Here is a 12500-nt window from a genome sequence, read left to right as displayed (position 1 = left end):
AGGAGATCACCAAAAGACTAGAGAAAACTGCAAAGAAATACGGAATGGAGATTAGCACAGAGAAAAGTAAAGTGATGGTTGTTGGAAAACCAGAGAAAACCTATGGCCAAGTAGCAGATGTGATGGTGGATGGAATCAAGCTTGAACAGGTCAAGAGTTTCACCTACTTAGGCTCAACACTCACGGATAATGGGAGATAAGAAAAAGAAATTCGAATAAGAATTGGAAGAGCTACTAACTGGCATCGCTGGACAACATCTGGAGGGCTAGAAATGTAAGCATGAAAAACAAGATACTGTTAATGAGATCAATCATAATGAGTACTCTTTTGTACGCCTGCGAAAGTTGGACAGTTAGCAAGCAAGACGAGAAGAGGTTGCGGGCATTTGAAATGAAGACATACAGAAGATTGTTAAGGATCACCTGGAAAGACAAGAGAACGAATGAATGGGTCAAGGATAGGATATGCGAGGTTTGTGGATATGAGCCAGAAAGTATTGTAGATGTGATGAAAAGGAGGAAGTTTAGGTACTTTGGTCACCTTGTACGTGGAGGAGGGACAGCAAGAGCAGTAATGAAAGGTGAAATACAGGGAAGTAGAGGCAGGGGACGCCCACAAAGGAAATGGATGGATGATCTCAAAGACTGGAGTGGAGAAGGAAGTATAACACTGAACAGAATGACGATGGACCGGGAGAGATGGAGACAAGCTGTTTACTCATGGGTGCACCCACGGCCGCCTGGGCTAAGGAGCTGATGATGATGATGAGCAATTACGAAAAAAAAAAGATATAGCCTAGGACATTAGAGTCACAACAGGCCTTGTGGCGCAACGGATAACGCGTCTGACTACGGATCAGAAGATTCCAGGTTCGAATCCTGGCAAGGTCGAAGGTTATTCTTTGTCCCGTTTCTTTCTCTCTCTATTTCCCACTACATCATTTTTTTTCTCCAATGCATATTTCATAGTCGGAGAAACTCACTGTAAACATCTAGATATTTGCCTTTCCTATATATATACACATATGTATGTACCTACAGATACACACACAACCACACACACACATATATATGTGTGTGTATATGTATACATATATATACATATACACACATATGTATACATATACACAAATATGCATATTTATGCACACACATATACATATATACATGTATGTATGTATTTATCATTTATCTATCTATCAATTTCCTATTCATATTCACACCCACATGCGTATATGAGCGTGTATTTGGGGAAGCGGGAAAGGTGTAGGACGTTACTTAAGCAGAGTCACCACGGCAGATGATGGAAATGGACGAACGCACAGCACAGCAGCCGAAAAATAATTTCTGGTTCCGTGTCTGATTTTTTTATATTTTCATGTGTTTCAACTTATGGCTCCATAGATTTATATAAGTAATCTAATCTGATAATACTAATCTTTCTGTTTCATCTATTTGTGAAAACGTCCCTCCCCTAAAAATATATAAAAAGAGGGAGACAGAGGGAGAGGGGACGCGGGAGAGGGGGAAGCAGATATATAAAAAGAACGACAGAGAGAGAAGGGAGGGAGGGAGAGAGAGAGAGACAGAAAGAGAGCGGCGAGGGGGGGAGGGAAAGAGAGAAGAGAGAGAAAGAGGAGAGGGAGGAGGGAGAAGAGAGAGGAGAGAGAGGGAGGAGGAGAGAGAAAGAGTGAGAGAAAAAGAGGGAGAGAGAGAGAGAAGAGATTGAGTGAGTGAGTGAGTGAGAGAGAGATTGAGTAAGTGAGTGAAAGAGAGAGAGATTGTGAGTAAAGGAGTTAGAGAGAGTGGGAGAAAGAGATTGAGTGAGTTAGAGAGAGAGAGAGAATGAAAGAGGGACTCAAAGATAGAGTTAAGCTCATCAAAATGTAGCCCAGCATGCAAAGGTGACAGCCTCAGTCCATTCCTAATTCAGGAAGACAAACTCTCCTCTCAGAAAGTACTCTCGCACCTCATGTTATGTCCCCGAATCCTCAAGAATTATTTAAACTTCTGATATTCTTTTTTTTCTTCTTCTTCTTTTAATAAGTTCTGTTAATTACGAAAAGAAAGATAAAGCCTAGAACATTAGAGTCACAACAGGGCTTGTGGCGCAACGGATAACGCGTCTGACTACGGATCAGAAGATTCCAGGTTCGAATCCTGGCAAGGTCGAAGGCTGTTTTTTGTCCCCTTTCTTTTTTTTCTTTCCCTCTACAGCTATTTTTTATTTAATGCATATTTCAGAGACCCACGATAAACATCCAGATCTTTGCCTCTCCTGTATGCATATATATAAACGCATACACACATACACACATATGTAAGTACCTATAAATACACACATACACACAGTCACACATATATATACATATATATGTGTATATATATATTATATATAAACACATATGTATACATATACACAGATATGCATATACATTCACACACATATATACATATAAACATGTATGTATGTGTTTATTATTTATCTATCTATTAATTTACTACTCATATTCACACCCACATGCGTATATGAGCGTGTATTTGGCGAAGAAGAGGGAAAGGTGTAGGACGTTACTTAAGCAGATTCTCCACGGCAGATGATGGAAATGGACGAACGCACAGCACAGCAGCCGAAAAATAATTTCTGGTTCCGTGTCTGATTTGTTTATCTTTTCATGTGTTTCAACTTATGGCTCCATAGATTTATATATGTAATCTAATCTGATAATACTAATATCTCTGTTTCAGTTATATGTGAAAACGTCCCTCCCCTAAAAGATATAAATAGAGAGGGGGGGAGGGGACGGGGAGAGGGGGAAGTAGATATATAAAAAGAACAGGAGAGAGAGAGAGAGAGAGAAGGGAGGGAGCGAGAGAGGTATGACAGAGAGAGAGAGGGGGGGAGGGAGAGACAAGAGAGAGAGAGAGAAGGGGAGAGAGAAAGAGAAGGGAGGGAGGGAGAGAGGGAGACAGAGAGAGAGAGTGAGAGCGAGAAAAAAAGAAAGAGAAGGGAGGGAAGGAGAGAGAGAGAGAGAGAGAGAGAAAGAAGAGAGAGTGAGTGAGTGAGAGAAAGAGAGAGAGAGAGTGAGTGAGAGAGAGAAGAGAGTGAGAGAGAAAGATAGACAAAGAGAGGGAGAGAAGATTTAGTGAGTGAGATAGAGAGAGACAGATAGACAGACAGAGACAGAGAGAGAGAGACAGAGTTTGAGTGAGCAAATGATAGATAGATAGATAGAGAGAGAATGAAAGAGGGACTCAAAGATATAGTTAAGCTCATCAAAATGTAGCCTCAGTCCATTCCTAATTCAGGAAGACAAACTCCCCTCTCAGAAAGTACTCTCGCACCTCATGCATTATGTCCCCGAATCCTCAAGAATGTTTTAAATTTCTGATATTCTTTTTTATCTTTCTTCTTTTATAATGTCCTATTAATTACGAAAAGAAAGATAGAGTTTTAAAAATTAGAGTCACAACAGGCCTTGTGGCGCAACGGATAACGCGTCTGACTACGGATCAGAAGATTCCAGGTTCGAATCCTGGCAAGGTCGAAGGCTGTTTTTTGTCCCCTTTCTTTCTCTATTTCCCTCTACAGCTATTTTTTCTTCAATGCATATTTCACAGTCGAAGAGACCCACGATAAACATCCTTTCCTTTTCCTGTATGCATATATATGTACGCATACACACATATACACACAATGTAAGTACCTATAAATACACACATACACAAACACACACACATATATATACATATATATGTATATATATCATATATATATAAATACATATGTATACATATACACATATATGCATATACATTCACACATATATACATATAAACATGTATGTATGTATGTGTTTATTATTTATCTATCTATTAATTTACTACTCATATTCACACCCACATGCGTATATGAGCGTGTATTTGGCGAAGAAGAGGGAAAGGTGTAGGACGTTACTTAAGCAGAGTCACCACGGCAGATGAGGGAAATGGACGAACGCACAGCACAGCAGCCGAAAAATAATTTCTGGTTCCGTGTCTGATTTGTTTATCTTTTCATGTGTTTCAACTTATGGCTCCATAGATTTATATATGTAATCTAATCTGATAATACTAATATCTCTGTTTCAGTTATATGTGAAAACGTCCCTCCCCTAAAAGATATAAATAGAGAGGGGGGAGGGGACGTGGGAGAGAGGGAAGTAGATATATAAAAAGAACTACAGAGAGAGAGAGAGAGAAGGGAGGGAGGAAGAGAGGGAAACAGAAAGAGAGAGAGGGGGGGAGAAAGAGAGAGAGAGAGAGAGAAAGAGAGAGAGAGGGAAGGGAGAGAGAGAAAGAGAAGGGAAGGAAGGAGAGAGAGAGGGGGAGAGAGAGAGAGAAAGGAGAGAGAGAGAAAAAAAAAAAGAAAGAGAAGGGAGGGAAGGAGAGAGAAAGAAGAGAGAGAGTGAGTGAGTGAGAGAAAGAGAGAGAGAGAGTGAGTGAGAGAGAGAGAAGAGAGAGTGAGAGAGAGAGAGATAGACAAAGAGAGAGAGAGAAGACAAAGAGAGAGAAAGATTTAGTGAGTAAGTGAGATAGAGAGAGACAGATAGACAGACAGAGACAGATAAAGAGAGGCAGAGTTTGAGTGAGAAAGTGAGAGATAGAGAGAGAGAGAGAGAAAATGAAAGAGGGACTCAAAGATATAGTTAAGCTCATCAAAATGTAGCCTCAGTCCATTCCTAATTCAGGAAGCCAAACTCACGTGTATTTGGCGAAGAAGAGGGAAAGGTGTAGGACATTACTTAAGCAGAGTCACCACGGCAGATGAGGGAAATGGACGAACGCACAGCACAGCAGCCGAAAAATAATTTCTGGTTTCGTGTCTGATTTGTTTATCTTTTCATGTGTTTCAACTTATGGCTCCATAGATTTATATATGTAATCTAATCTGATAATACTAATATCTCTGTTTCAGTTATATGTGAAAACGTCCCTCCCCTAAAAGATATAAATAGAGGGGGGGTGGGGAAGGAAATATATAAAAAGAACGACAGAGAGAGAGAGAGAGAGAAGGGAGGGAGCGAGAGAGGTATGACAGAGAGAGAGAAGGGGAGAGGGAGAGACAAGAGAGAGAGAGAGAGAAGGGAAGGAAGGAGAGAGAGAGGGGGGGAGAGAGAGAGACAAGGGAGGGAGGGAGAAAGGGGGAGAGAGAGAGAGAGAGGGGAGGGAAAGAGAGAGAAAAGGGAGAGAGAGAGGGGGGGGGAGAGAAGAGAGAGAGAAAGGGAGACAGAGGAGGGAGGGAGGGAGAGAGGGAGACAGAGAGAGAGAGAGAGAGAGAGTGAGTGAGAGAGTGAGAGAGAAGAGAGAGTGAGAGAGAGAGAAAGATAGACAAAGAGAGAGAGAGATTTAGTGAGTGAGATAGAGAGAGACAGATAGACAGACAGAGACAGAGTTTGAGTGAGCAAGTGATAGATAGATAGAGAGAGAGAATGAAACAGGGACTCAAAGATATAGTTAAGCTCATCAAAATGTAGCCTCAGTCCATTCCTAATTCAGGAAGACAAACTCCCCTCTCAGAAAGTACTCTCGCACCTCATGCATTATGTCCCCGAATCCTCAAGAATGTTTTAAATTTCTGATATTCTTTTTTATCTTTCTTCTTTTATAATGTCCTATTAATTACGAAAAGAAAGATAGAGTTTTAAAAATTAGAGTCACAACAGGCCTTGTGGCGCAACGGATAACGCGTCTGACTACGGATCAGATTCCAGGTTCGAATCCTGGCAAGGTCGAAGGCTGTTTTTTGTCCCCTTTCTTTCTCTATGTCCCTCTACAGCTATTTTTTCTTCAATGCATATTTCACAGTCGAAGAGACCCACGATAAACATCCTTTCCTTTTCCTGTATGCATACATATACGCATACACACATATACACACATATGTAAGTACCTATAAATACACACAGACACACACATATATATACATATATATGTATATATATATCATATATATATAAACACATATGTATACATATACACATATATGCATATACATTCACACACATATATACATATAAACATGTATGTATGTATGTATATGTTTATTATTTATCTATCTATTAATTTACTACTCATATTCACACCCACATGTGTATATGAGCGTGTATTTGGCGAAGAAGAGGGAAAGGTGTAGGACGTTACTTAAGCAGAGTCACCACGGCAGATGATGGAAATGGACGAACGCACAGCACAGCAGCCGAAAAATAATTTCTGGTTTCGTGTCTGATTTGTTTATCTTTTCATGTGTTTCAACTTATGGCTCCATAGATTTATATATGTAATCTAATCTGATAATACTAATATCTCTGTTTCAGTTATATGTGAAAACGTCCCTCCCCTAAAAGATATAAATAGAGAGGGGGGGAGGGGACGGGGGAGAGGGGGAAGTAGATATATAAAAAGAACGACAGAGAGAGAGAGAGGTATGACAAGGGGAGAGAGAAAGGGAAAGATGAGAGAGAGAGGGAAGGGAGAGAGAAAGAGAAGGGAAGGAAGGAGAGAGAGAGAGAAAGAAGAGAGAGAGTGAGAGAAAGAGAGAGAAAGAGAGAGAGAGAGAGAGAGAGAGTGAGAGAGAGAAGAGAGAGTGAGAGAAAGATAGACAAAGAGAGAGAGAGAAAGGTAGACTAAGGGAGAGAGAGATTTAGTGAGTGAGATAGAGAGAGACAGATAGACAGACAGAGACAGAGAGAGAGAGACAGAGTTTGAGTGAGTAAGTGAGAGATAGATAGAGAGAGAGAGAGAGAATGAAAGAGTGAGAGATAGATAGAGAGAGAGAGAGAATGAAAGAGGGACTCAAAGATTTAGTTAAGCTCATCAAAATGTAGCCTCAGTCCATTCCTAATTCAGGAAGCTAAACTCTCCTCTCAGAAAGTACTCTCGCACCTCATGCATTATGTCCCCGAATCCTCAAGAATATTTTAAATTTCTGATATTCTTTTTTATATCTGTCTTTTTTTAATAAGTCATATCAATTAGAGTGCTTAGTGAGAGTCAAGCAGGGTTTAGAAGAGGTCGAAGCACTGTGGAACAAATAACAACCATTAAAATTTTAAATGAAAAAGTGAGAGATGCAGGAAAATTGATCTTCCATAATTTTATCGACTTTCGTAAAGCATTTGATAGAGTCTGACATGAGGCACTTTGGCACACCATGAGGAAATTCAACATTGGTGAAGGAATAACAACATTATTACAAAAGCTGTATAAATGTGCAAAGTCTAAAGTTTTGGTTGACGACTCATATAGCGAATGGTTTGCAACCAACGTTGGTGTAAGACAAGGGTGTTTGCTATCTCCGACCTTATTTAAACTCTTTTTAGAAAGAATTATGACAGATGCGCTGGATGAACATTCTGGGGGTGTTAGCTGCGCGGGGAGAAAGATAGTTGACCTACGTTTTGCAGATGACATTGACTTAGTAGAAGAGAGTGCAAGTGGCATTCAGGAGATCACCAAAAGACTAGAGAAAACTGCAAAGAAATACGGAATGGAGATTAGCACAGAGAAAAGTAAAGTGATGGTTGTTGGAAAACCAGAGAACACCTATGGTCAAGTAGCAGATGTGATGGTGGATGGAATCAAGCTTGAACAGGTTAAGAGTTTCACCCACTTAGGCTCAACACACGGATAATGGGAGATCAGAAAAAGAAATTCGAATAAGAATTGGAAGAGCTACTAGCTCACTGGCATCACTGGACAACATCTGGAGGGCTAGAAATGTAAGCTTGGAAAACAAGATACTGTTAATGAGATCAATCATAATGAGTACTCTTTTGTACGCCTGCGAAAGTTGGACAGTTAGCAAGCAAGACGAGAAGAGGTTGCGGGCATTTGAAATGAAGACATACAGAAGATTGTTAAGGATCACCTGGAAAGACAAGAGAACGAATGAATGGGTCAAGGATAGGATATGCGAGGTTTGTGGATATGAGCCAGAAAGTATTGTAGATGTGATGAAAAGGAGGAAGTTTAGGTACTTTGGTCACCTTGTACGTGGAGGAGGGACAACAAGAGCAGTAATGGAAGATGAAATACAGGGAAGTAGAGGCAGGGGACGCCCACAAAGGAAATGGATGGATGATCTCAAAGACTGGAGTGGAGAAGGAAGTATAACACTGAACAGAATGACGATGGACCGGAAGAGATGGAGACAAGCTGTTTACTCATGGGTGCACCCACGGCCGCCTGGGCTAAGCTGATGATGATGATGAGCAATTACGAAAAAAAAAAGATATAGCCTAGGACATTAGAGTCACAACAGGCCTTGTGGCGCAACGGATAACGCGTCTGACTACGGATCAGAAGATTCCAGGTTCGAATCCTGGCAAGGTCGAAAGTTATTCTTTGTCCCGTTTCTTTCTTTCTCTATTTTCCGCTACAACTTTATTTTTTCTCTCTCTCCAATGCATATTTCATAGTCGGAGAAACTCATTGTAAACATCTAGATATTTGCCTTTCCTATATATATACACATATGTATGTACCTACAGATACACACACAACCACACACACACATATATATGTGTGTATATGTATACATATATATACATATACACAAATATGCATATTTATGCACACACATATACATATATACATGTATGTATGTATTTATCATTTATCTATCTATCAATTTCCTATTCATATTCACACCCACATGCGTATATGAGCGTGTATTTGGCGAAGCGGGAAAGGTGTAGGACGTTACTTAAGCAGAGTCACCACGGCAGATGATGGAAATGGACGAACGCACAGCACAGCAGCCGAAAAATAATTTCTGGTTCCGTGTCTGATTTTTTTATATTTTCATGTGTTTCAACTTATGGCTCCATAGATTTATATAAGTAATCTAATCTGATAATACTAATCTTTCTGTTTCATCTATTTGTGAAAACGTCCCTCCCCTAAAAATATATAAAGAGAGAGAGAGGGAGACAGGGGGAGAGGGGACGCGGGAGAGGGGGAAGCAGATATATAAAAAGAACGACAGAGAGAGAAGGGAGGGAGGGAGAGAGGGAGACAGAAAGAGAGAGACGAGGGGGGGAGGGAAAGAGAGAAGAGAGAGAAAGGGGGGAGAAGAGAGAGAGAGAAGGGAAGGGGTGAGTAAGAGAGAGAGAAAGAGAAGGGAGGAGAAGAGAGAGAGAGAGAAGAGAGGGAGGGAGAGAGAAAGAGAGAGAGTGTGACAGAGTGAGAGAAAAAGAGGGAGAGAGAGAGAGAAGAGATTGAGTGAGTGAGAGAGAGAAAGAGAGATTGAGTGAGTGAGAGAGAGAGAGAGAGATTGTGAGTAAATGAGTTAGAGAGAGTGGGAGAAAGAGATTGAGTGAGTTAGAGAGAGAGAGAGAATGAAAGAGGGACTCAAAGATAGAGTTAAGCTCATCAAAATGTAGCCCAGCATGCAAAGGTGACAGCCTCAGTCCATTCCTAATTCAGGAAGACAAACTCTCCTCTCAGAAAGTACTCTCGCACCTCATGTTATGTCCCCGAATCCTCAAGAATTATTTAAACTTCTGATATTCTTTTTTTTTATTTTTCTTCTTTTAATAAGTTCTGTTAATTACGAAAAGAAAGATAAAGCCTAGAACTTTAGAGTCACAACAGGCCTTGTGGCGCAACGGATAACGCGTCTGACTACGGATCAGAAGATTCCAGGTTCGAATCCTGGCAAGGTCGAAGGCTGTTTTTTGTCCCCTTTCTTTCTCTATTTCCCTCTACAGCTATTTTTTATTTAATGCATATTTCAGAGACCCACGATAAACATCCAGATCTTTGCCTCTCCTGTATGCATATATATAAACGCATACACACATACACACATATGTAAGTACCTATAAATACACACATACACACAGACACACATATATATACATATATATGTGTATATATATATTATATATATAAACACATATGTATACATATACACATATGTATACATATACACATATGTATACATATACACATATATGCATATACATTCACACACATATATACATATAAACATGTATGTATGTATGTATGTGTTTATTATTTATCTATCTATTAATTTACTACTCATATTCACACCCACATGCGTATATGAGCGTGTATTTGGCGAAGAAGAGGGAAAGGTGTAGGACGTTACTTAAGCAGAGTCACCACGGCAGATGATGGAAATGGACGAACGCACAGCACAGCAGCCGAAAAATAATTTCTGGTTCCGTGTCTGATTTGTTTATATTTTCATGTGTTTCAACTTATGGCTCCATAGATTTATATATGTAATCTAATCTGATAATACTAATATCTCTGTTTCAGTTATATGTGAAAACGTCCCTCCCCTAAAAGATATAAATAGAGAGGGGGGGAGGGGACGGGGGAGAGGGGGAAGTAGATATATAAAAAGAACACAGAGAGAGAGAGAGAGAAGGGAGGGAGGGAGCGAGGTATGACAGAAAGAGAGAGAGAGGGGCGGAGGGAGAGATAAGAGAGAGAGAAGGGAAGGAAGGAGAGAGAGGGAGGAGAGAGACAGAGAGGAGGGAGGGAGAAAGAGAGAGAGAAGGAGAGAGAGAGAGAGGGGGGGGGAAGAGAGAAGAGAGAGAGAAAGGGAGACAGAGAAGGGAGAGAGGGAGACAGAGAGAGAAAGATAGACAGACAGAGACAGAGAGAGAGAGACAGAGTTTGAGTGAGCAAGTGAGAGATAGATAGAGAGAGAGAGAGAAAATGAAAGAGGGACTCAAAGATATAGTTAAGTTCATCAAAATGTAGCCTCAGTCCATTCCTAATTCAGGAAGCCAAACTCTCCTCTCAGAAAGTACTCTCGCACCTTATGCATTGTCCCCGAATCCTCAAGAATGTTTTAAACTTCTGATATTCTTTTTTATCTTTCTTCTTTTAATGTCCTATTAATTACGAAAAGAAAGATAGAGTTTTAAAAATTAGAGTCACAACAGGCCTTGTGGCGCAACGGATAACGCGTCTGACTACGGATCAGAAGATTCCAGGTTCGAATCCTGGCAAGGTCGAAGGCTGTTTTTTGTCCCCTTTCTTTCTCTATTTCCCTCTACAGCTATTTTTTCTTCAATGCATATTTCACAGTCGAAGAGACCCACGATAAACATCCTTTCCTTTTCCTGTATGCATATATATATACGCATACACACATATACACACATATGTAAGTACCTATAAATACACATACACACAAACACACACACATATATATACATATATATGTATATATATATATATATATATAAACACATATGTATACATATACACATATATGCATATACATTCACACACATATATACATATAAACATGTATGTATGTATGTATGTGTTTATTATTTATCTATCTATTAATTTACTACTCATATTCACACCCACATGCGTATATGAGCGTGTATTTGGCGAAGAAGAGGGAAAGGTGTAGGACGTTACTTAAGCAGAGTCACCACGGCAGATGATGGAAATGGACGAACGCACAGCACAGCAGCCGAAAAATAATTTCTGGTTCCGTGTCTGATTTGTTTATCTTTTCATGTGTTTCAACTTTATGGCTCCATAGATTTATATATGAAATCTAATCTGATAATACTAATATCTCTGTTTCAGTTATATGTGAAAACGTCCCTCCCCTAAAAGATATAAATAGAGGGGGGGAGGGGGAAGTACATATATAAAAAGAACGACAGAGAGAGAGAGAGAGAGAGAGAGAGAGAGAGAGAAGGGAGGGAGCGAGAGAGGGAGAGACAAGGAAAGAGGAGGGAAAGAGGGGGGGCAGAGAGAGAGACAAGGAAGGGAGGGAGAAAGGGAGAGAGGGAAACAGAAAGAGAGAGGGGGGGGAGGAGAAAGAGAGAGTGAGAGAGAAAGAGAGAGAGAGGGAAGGGAGAGAAAGAGAGAGAGAAAGAGAAGGGAAGGAAGGAGAGAGAGAGAGAATGGAGAGAGAGAGGGGGGGAGAGAAGAGAGGGGGGGAGAGAGAGAGAGAGAAAGAAGAGAGAGAGTGAGTGAGTGAGAGAAAGAGAGAGAGAAAGAGAGAGAGAGAGAAGTGAGGAGAGAAAGATAAACAAAGAGAGAGAGAGAGATTTAGTAAGTTAGATAGAGAGACAGATAGACAGACAGAGACAGAGAGAGAGAGACAGAGTTTGAGTGAGCAAGTGAGAGATAGATAGAAAGAGAGAGAGAGAGAGAGAGAGAGAGAGAATGAAAGAGGGAATCAAAGATAGAGTTAAGCTCATCAAAATGTAGCCCAGCATGCAAAGGTGACAGCCTCAGTCCATTCCTAATTCAGGAAGCCAAACTCTCCTCTCAGAAAGTACTCTCGCACCTCATGCATTATGTCCCCGAATCCTAAAGAATGTTTAAATCTTTCTTCTTTTAATAAGTCCTATCATTTACGAAAAGAAAGATAGAGCCTAGAACATTAGAGTCACAACAGGCCTTGTGGCGCAACGGATAACGCGTCTGACTACGGATCAGAAGATTCC

General features: G+C 40.4%; 8 non-coding genes across 8 annotated transcripts in view; all 8 read left to right on the top strand.

Annotated features, from left to right (window-relative positions):
* The first annotated feature begins 818 nt into the window (after positions 1 to 818).
* Trnar-acg lies at positions 819 to 891 on the top strand. The gene has a single exon. It is a non-coding gene; the product is annotated as a tRNA-Arg (tRNA).
* Positions 892 to 2099: 1208 nt separating this feature from the next.
* On the top strand, positions 2100 to 2172 carry Trnar-acg. Its single transcript has one exon. It is a non-coding gene; the product is annotated as a tRNA-Arg (tRNA).
* A 1303-nt stretch (positions 2173 to 3475) lies between these two features.
* Trnar-acg lies at positions 3476 to 3548 on the top strand. The gene has a single exon. It is a non-coding gene; the product is annotated as a tRNA-Arg (tRNA).
* A 2156-nt stretch (positions 3549 to 5704) lies between these two features.
* Trnar-acg lies at positions 5705 to 5774 on the top strand. The gene has a single exon. It is a non-coding gene; the product is annotated as a tRNA-Arg (tRNA).
* A 2527-nt stretch (positions 5775 to 8301) lies between these two features.
* Positions 8302 to 8374, top strand: Trnar-acg. Its single transcript has one exon. It is a non-coding gene; the product is annotated as a tRNA-Arg (tRNA).
* A 1261-nt stretch (positions 8375 to 9635) lies between these two features.
* Positions 9636 to 9708, top strand: Trnar-acg. The gene has a single exon. It is a non-coding gene; the product is annotated as a tRNA-Arg (tRNA).
* A 1255-nt stretch (positions 9709 to 10963) lies between these two features.
* Positions 10964 to 11036, top strand: Trnar-acg. The gene has a single exon. It is a non-coding gene; the product is annotated as a tRNA-Arg (tRNA).
* Positions 11037 to 12450: 1414 nt separating this feature from the next.
* The window catches only part of Trnar-acg, a 73-nt gene continuing 23 nt past the window's right edge, over positions 12451 to 12500 (top strand). Inside the window, exon 1 of the tRNA in view lies at positions 12451 to 12500. This exon is cut by the window's right edge and continues 23 nt beyond it. This is a non-coding gene — a tRNA (tRNA-Arg).

Source organism: Penaeus monodon, chromosome 10, assembly GCF_015228065.2.
Source record: "Penaeus monodon isolate SGIC_2016 chromosome 10, NSTDA_Pmon_1, whole genome shotgun sequence".
In the NCBI taxonomy this organism is placed as follows: Eukaryota; Metazoa; Arthropoda; class Malacostraca; order Decapoda; family Penaeidae; genus Penaeus; species Penaeus monodon.
Note: the sequence above shows the minus strand (reverse complement) of the source record. Positions and strands in the feature narration are given on the sequence as shown.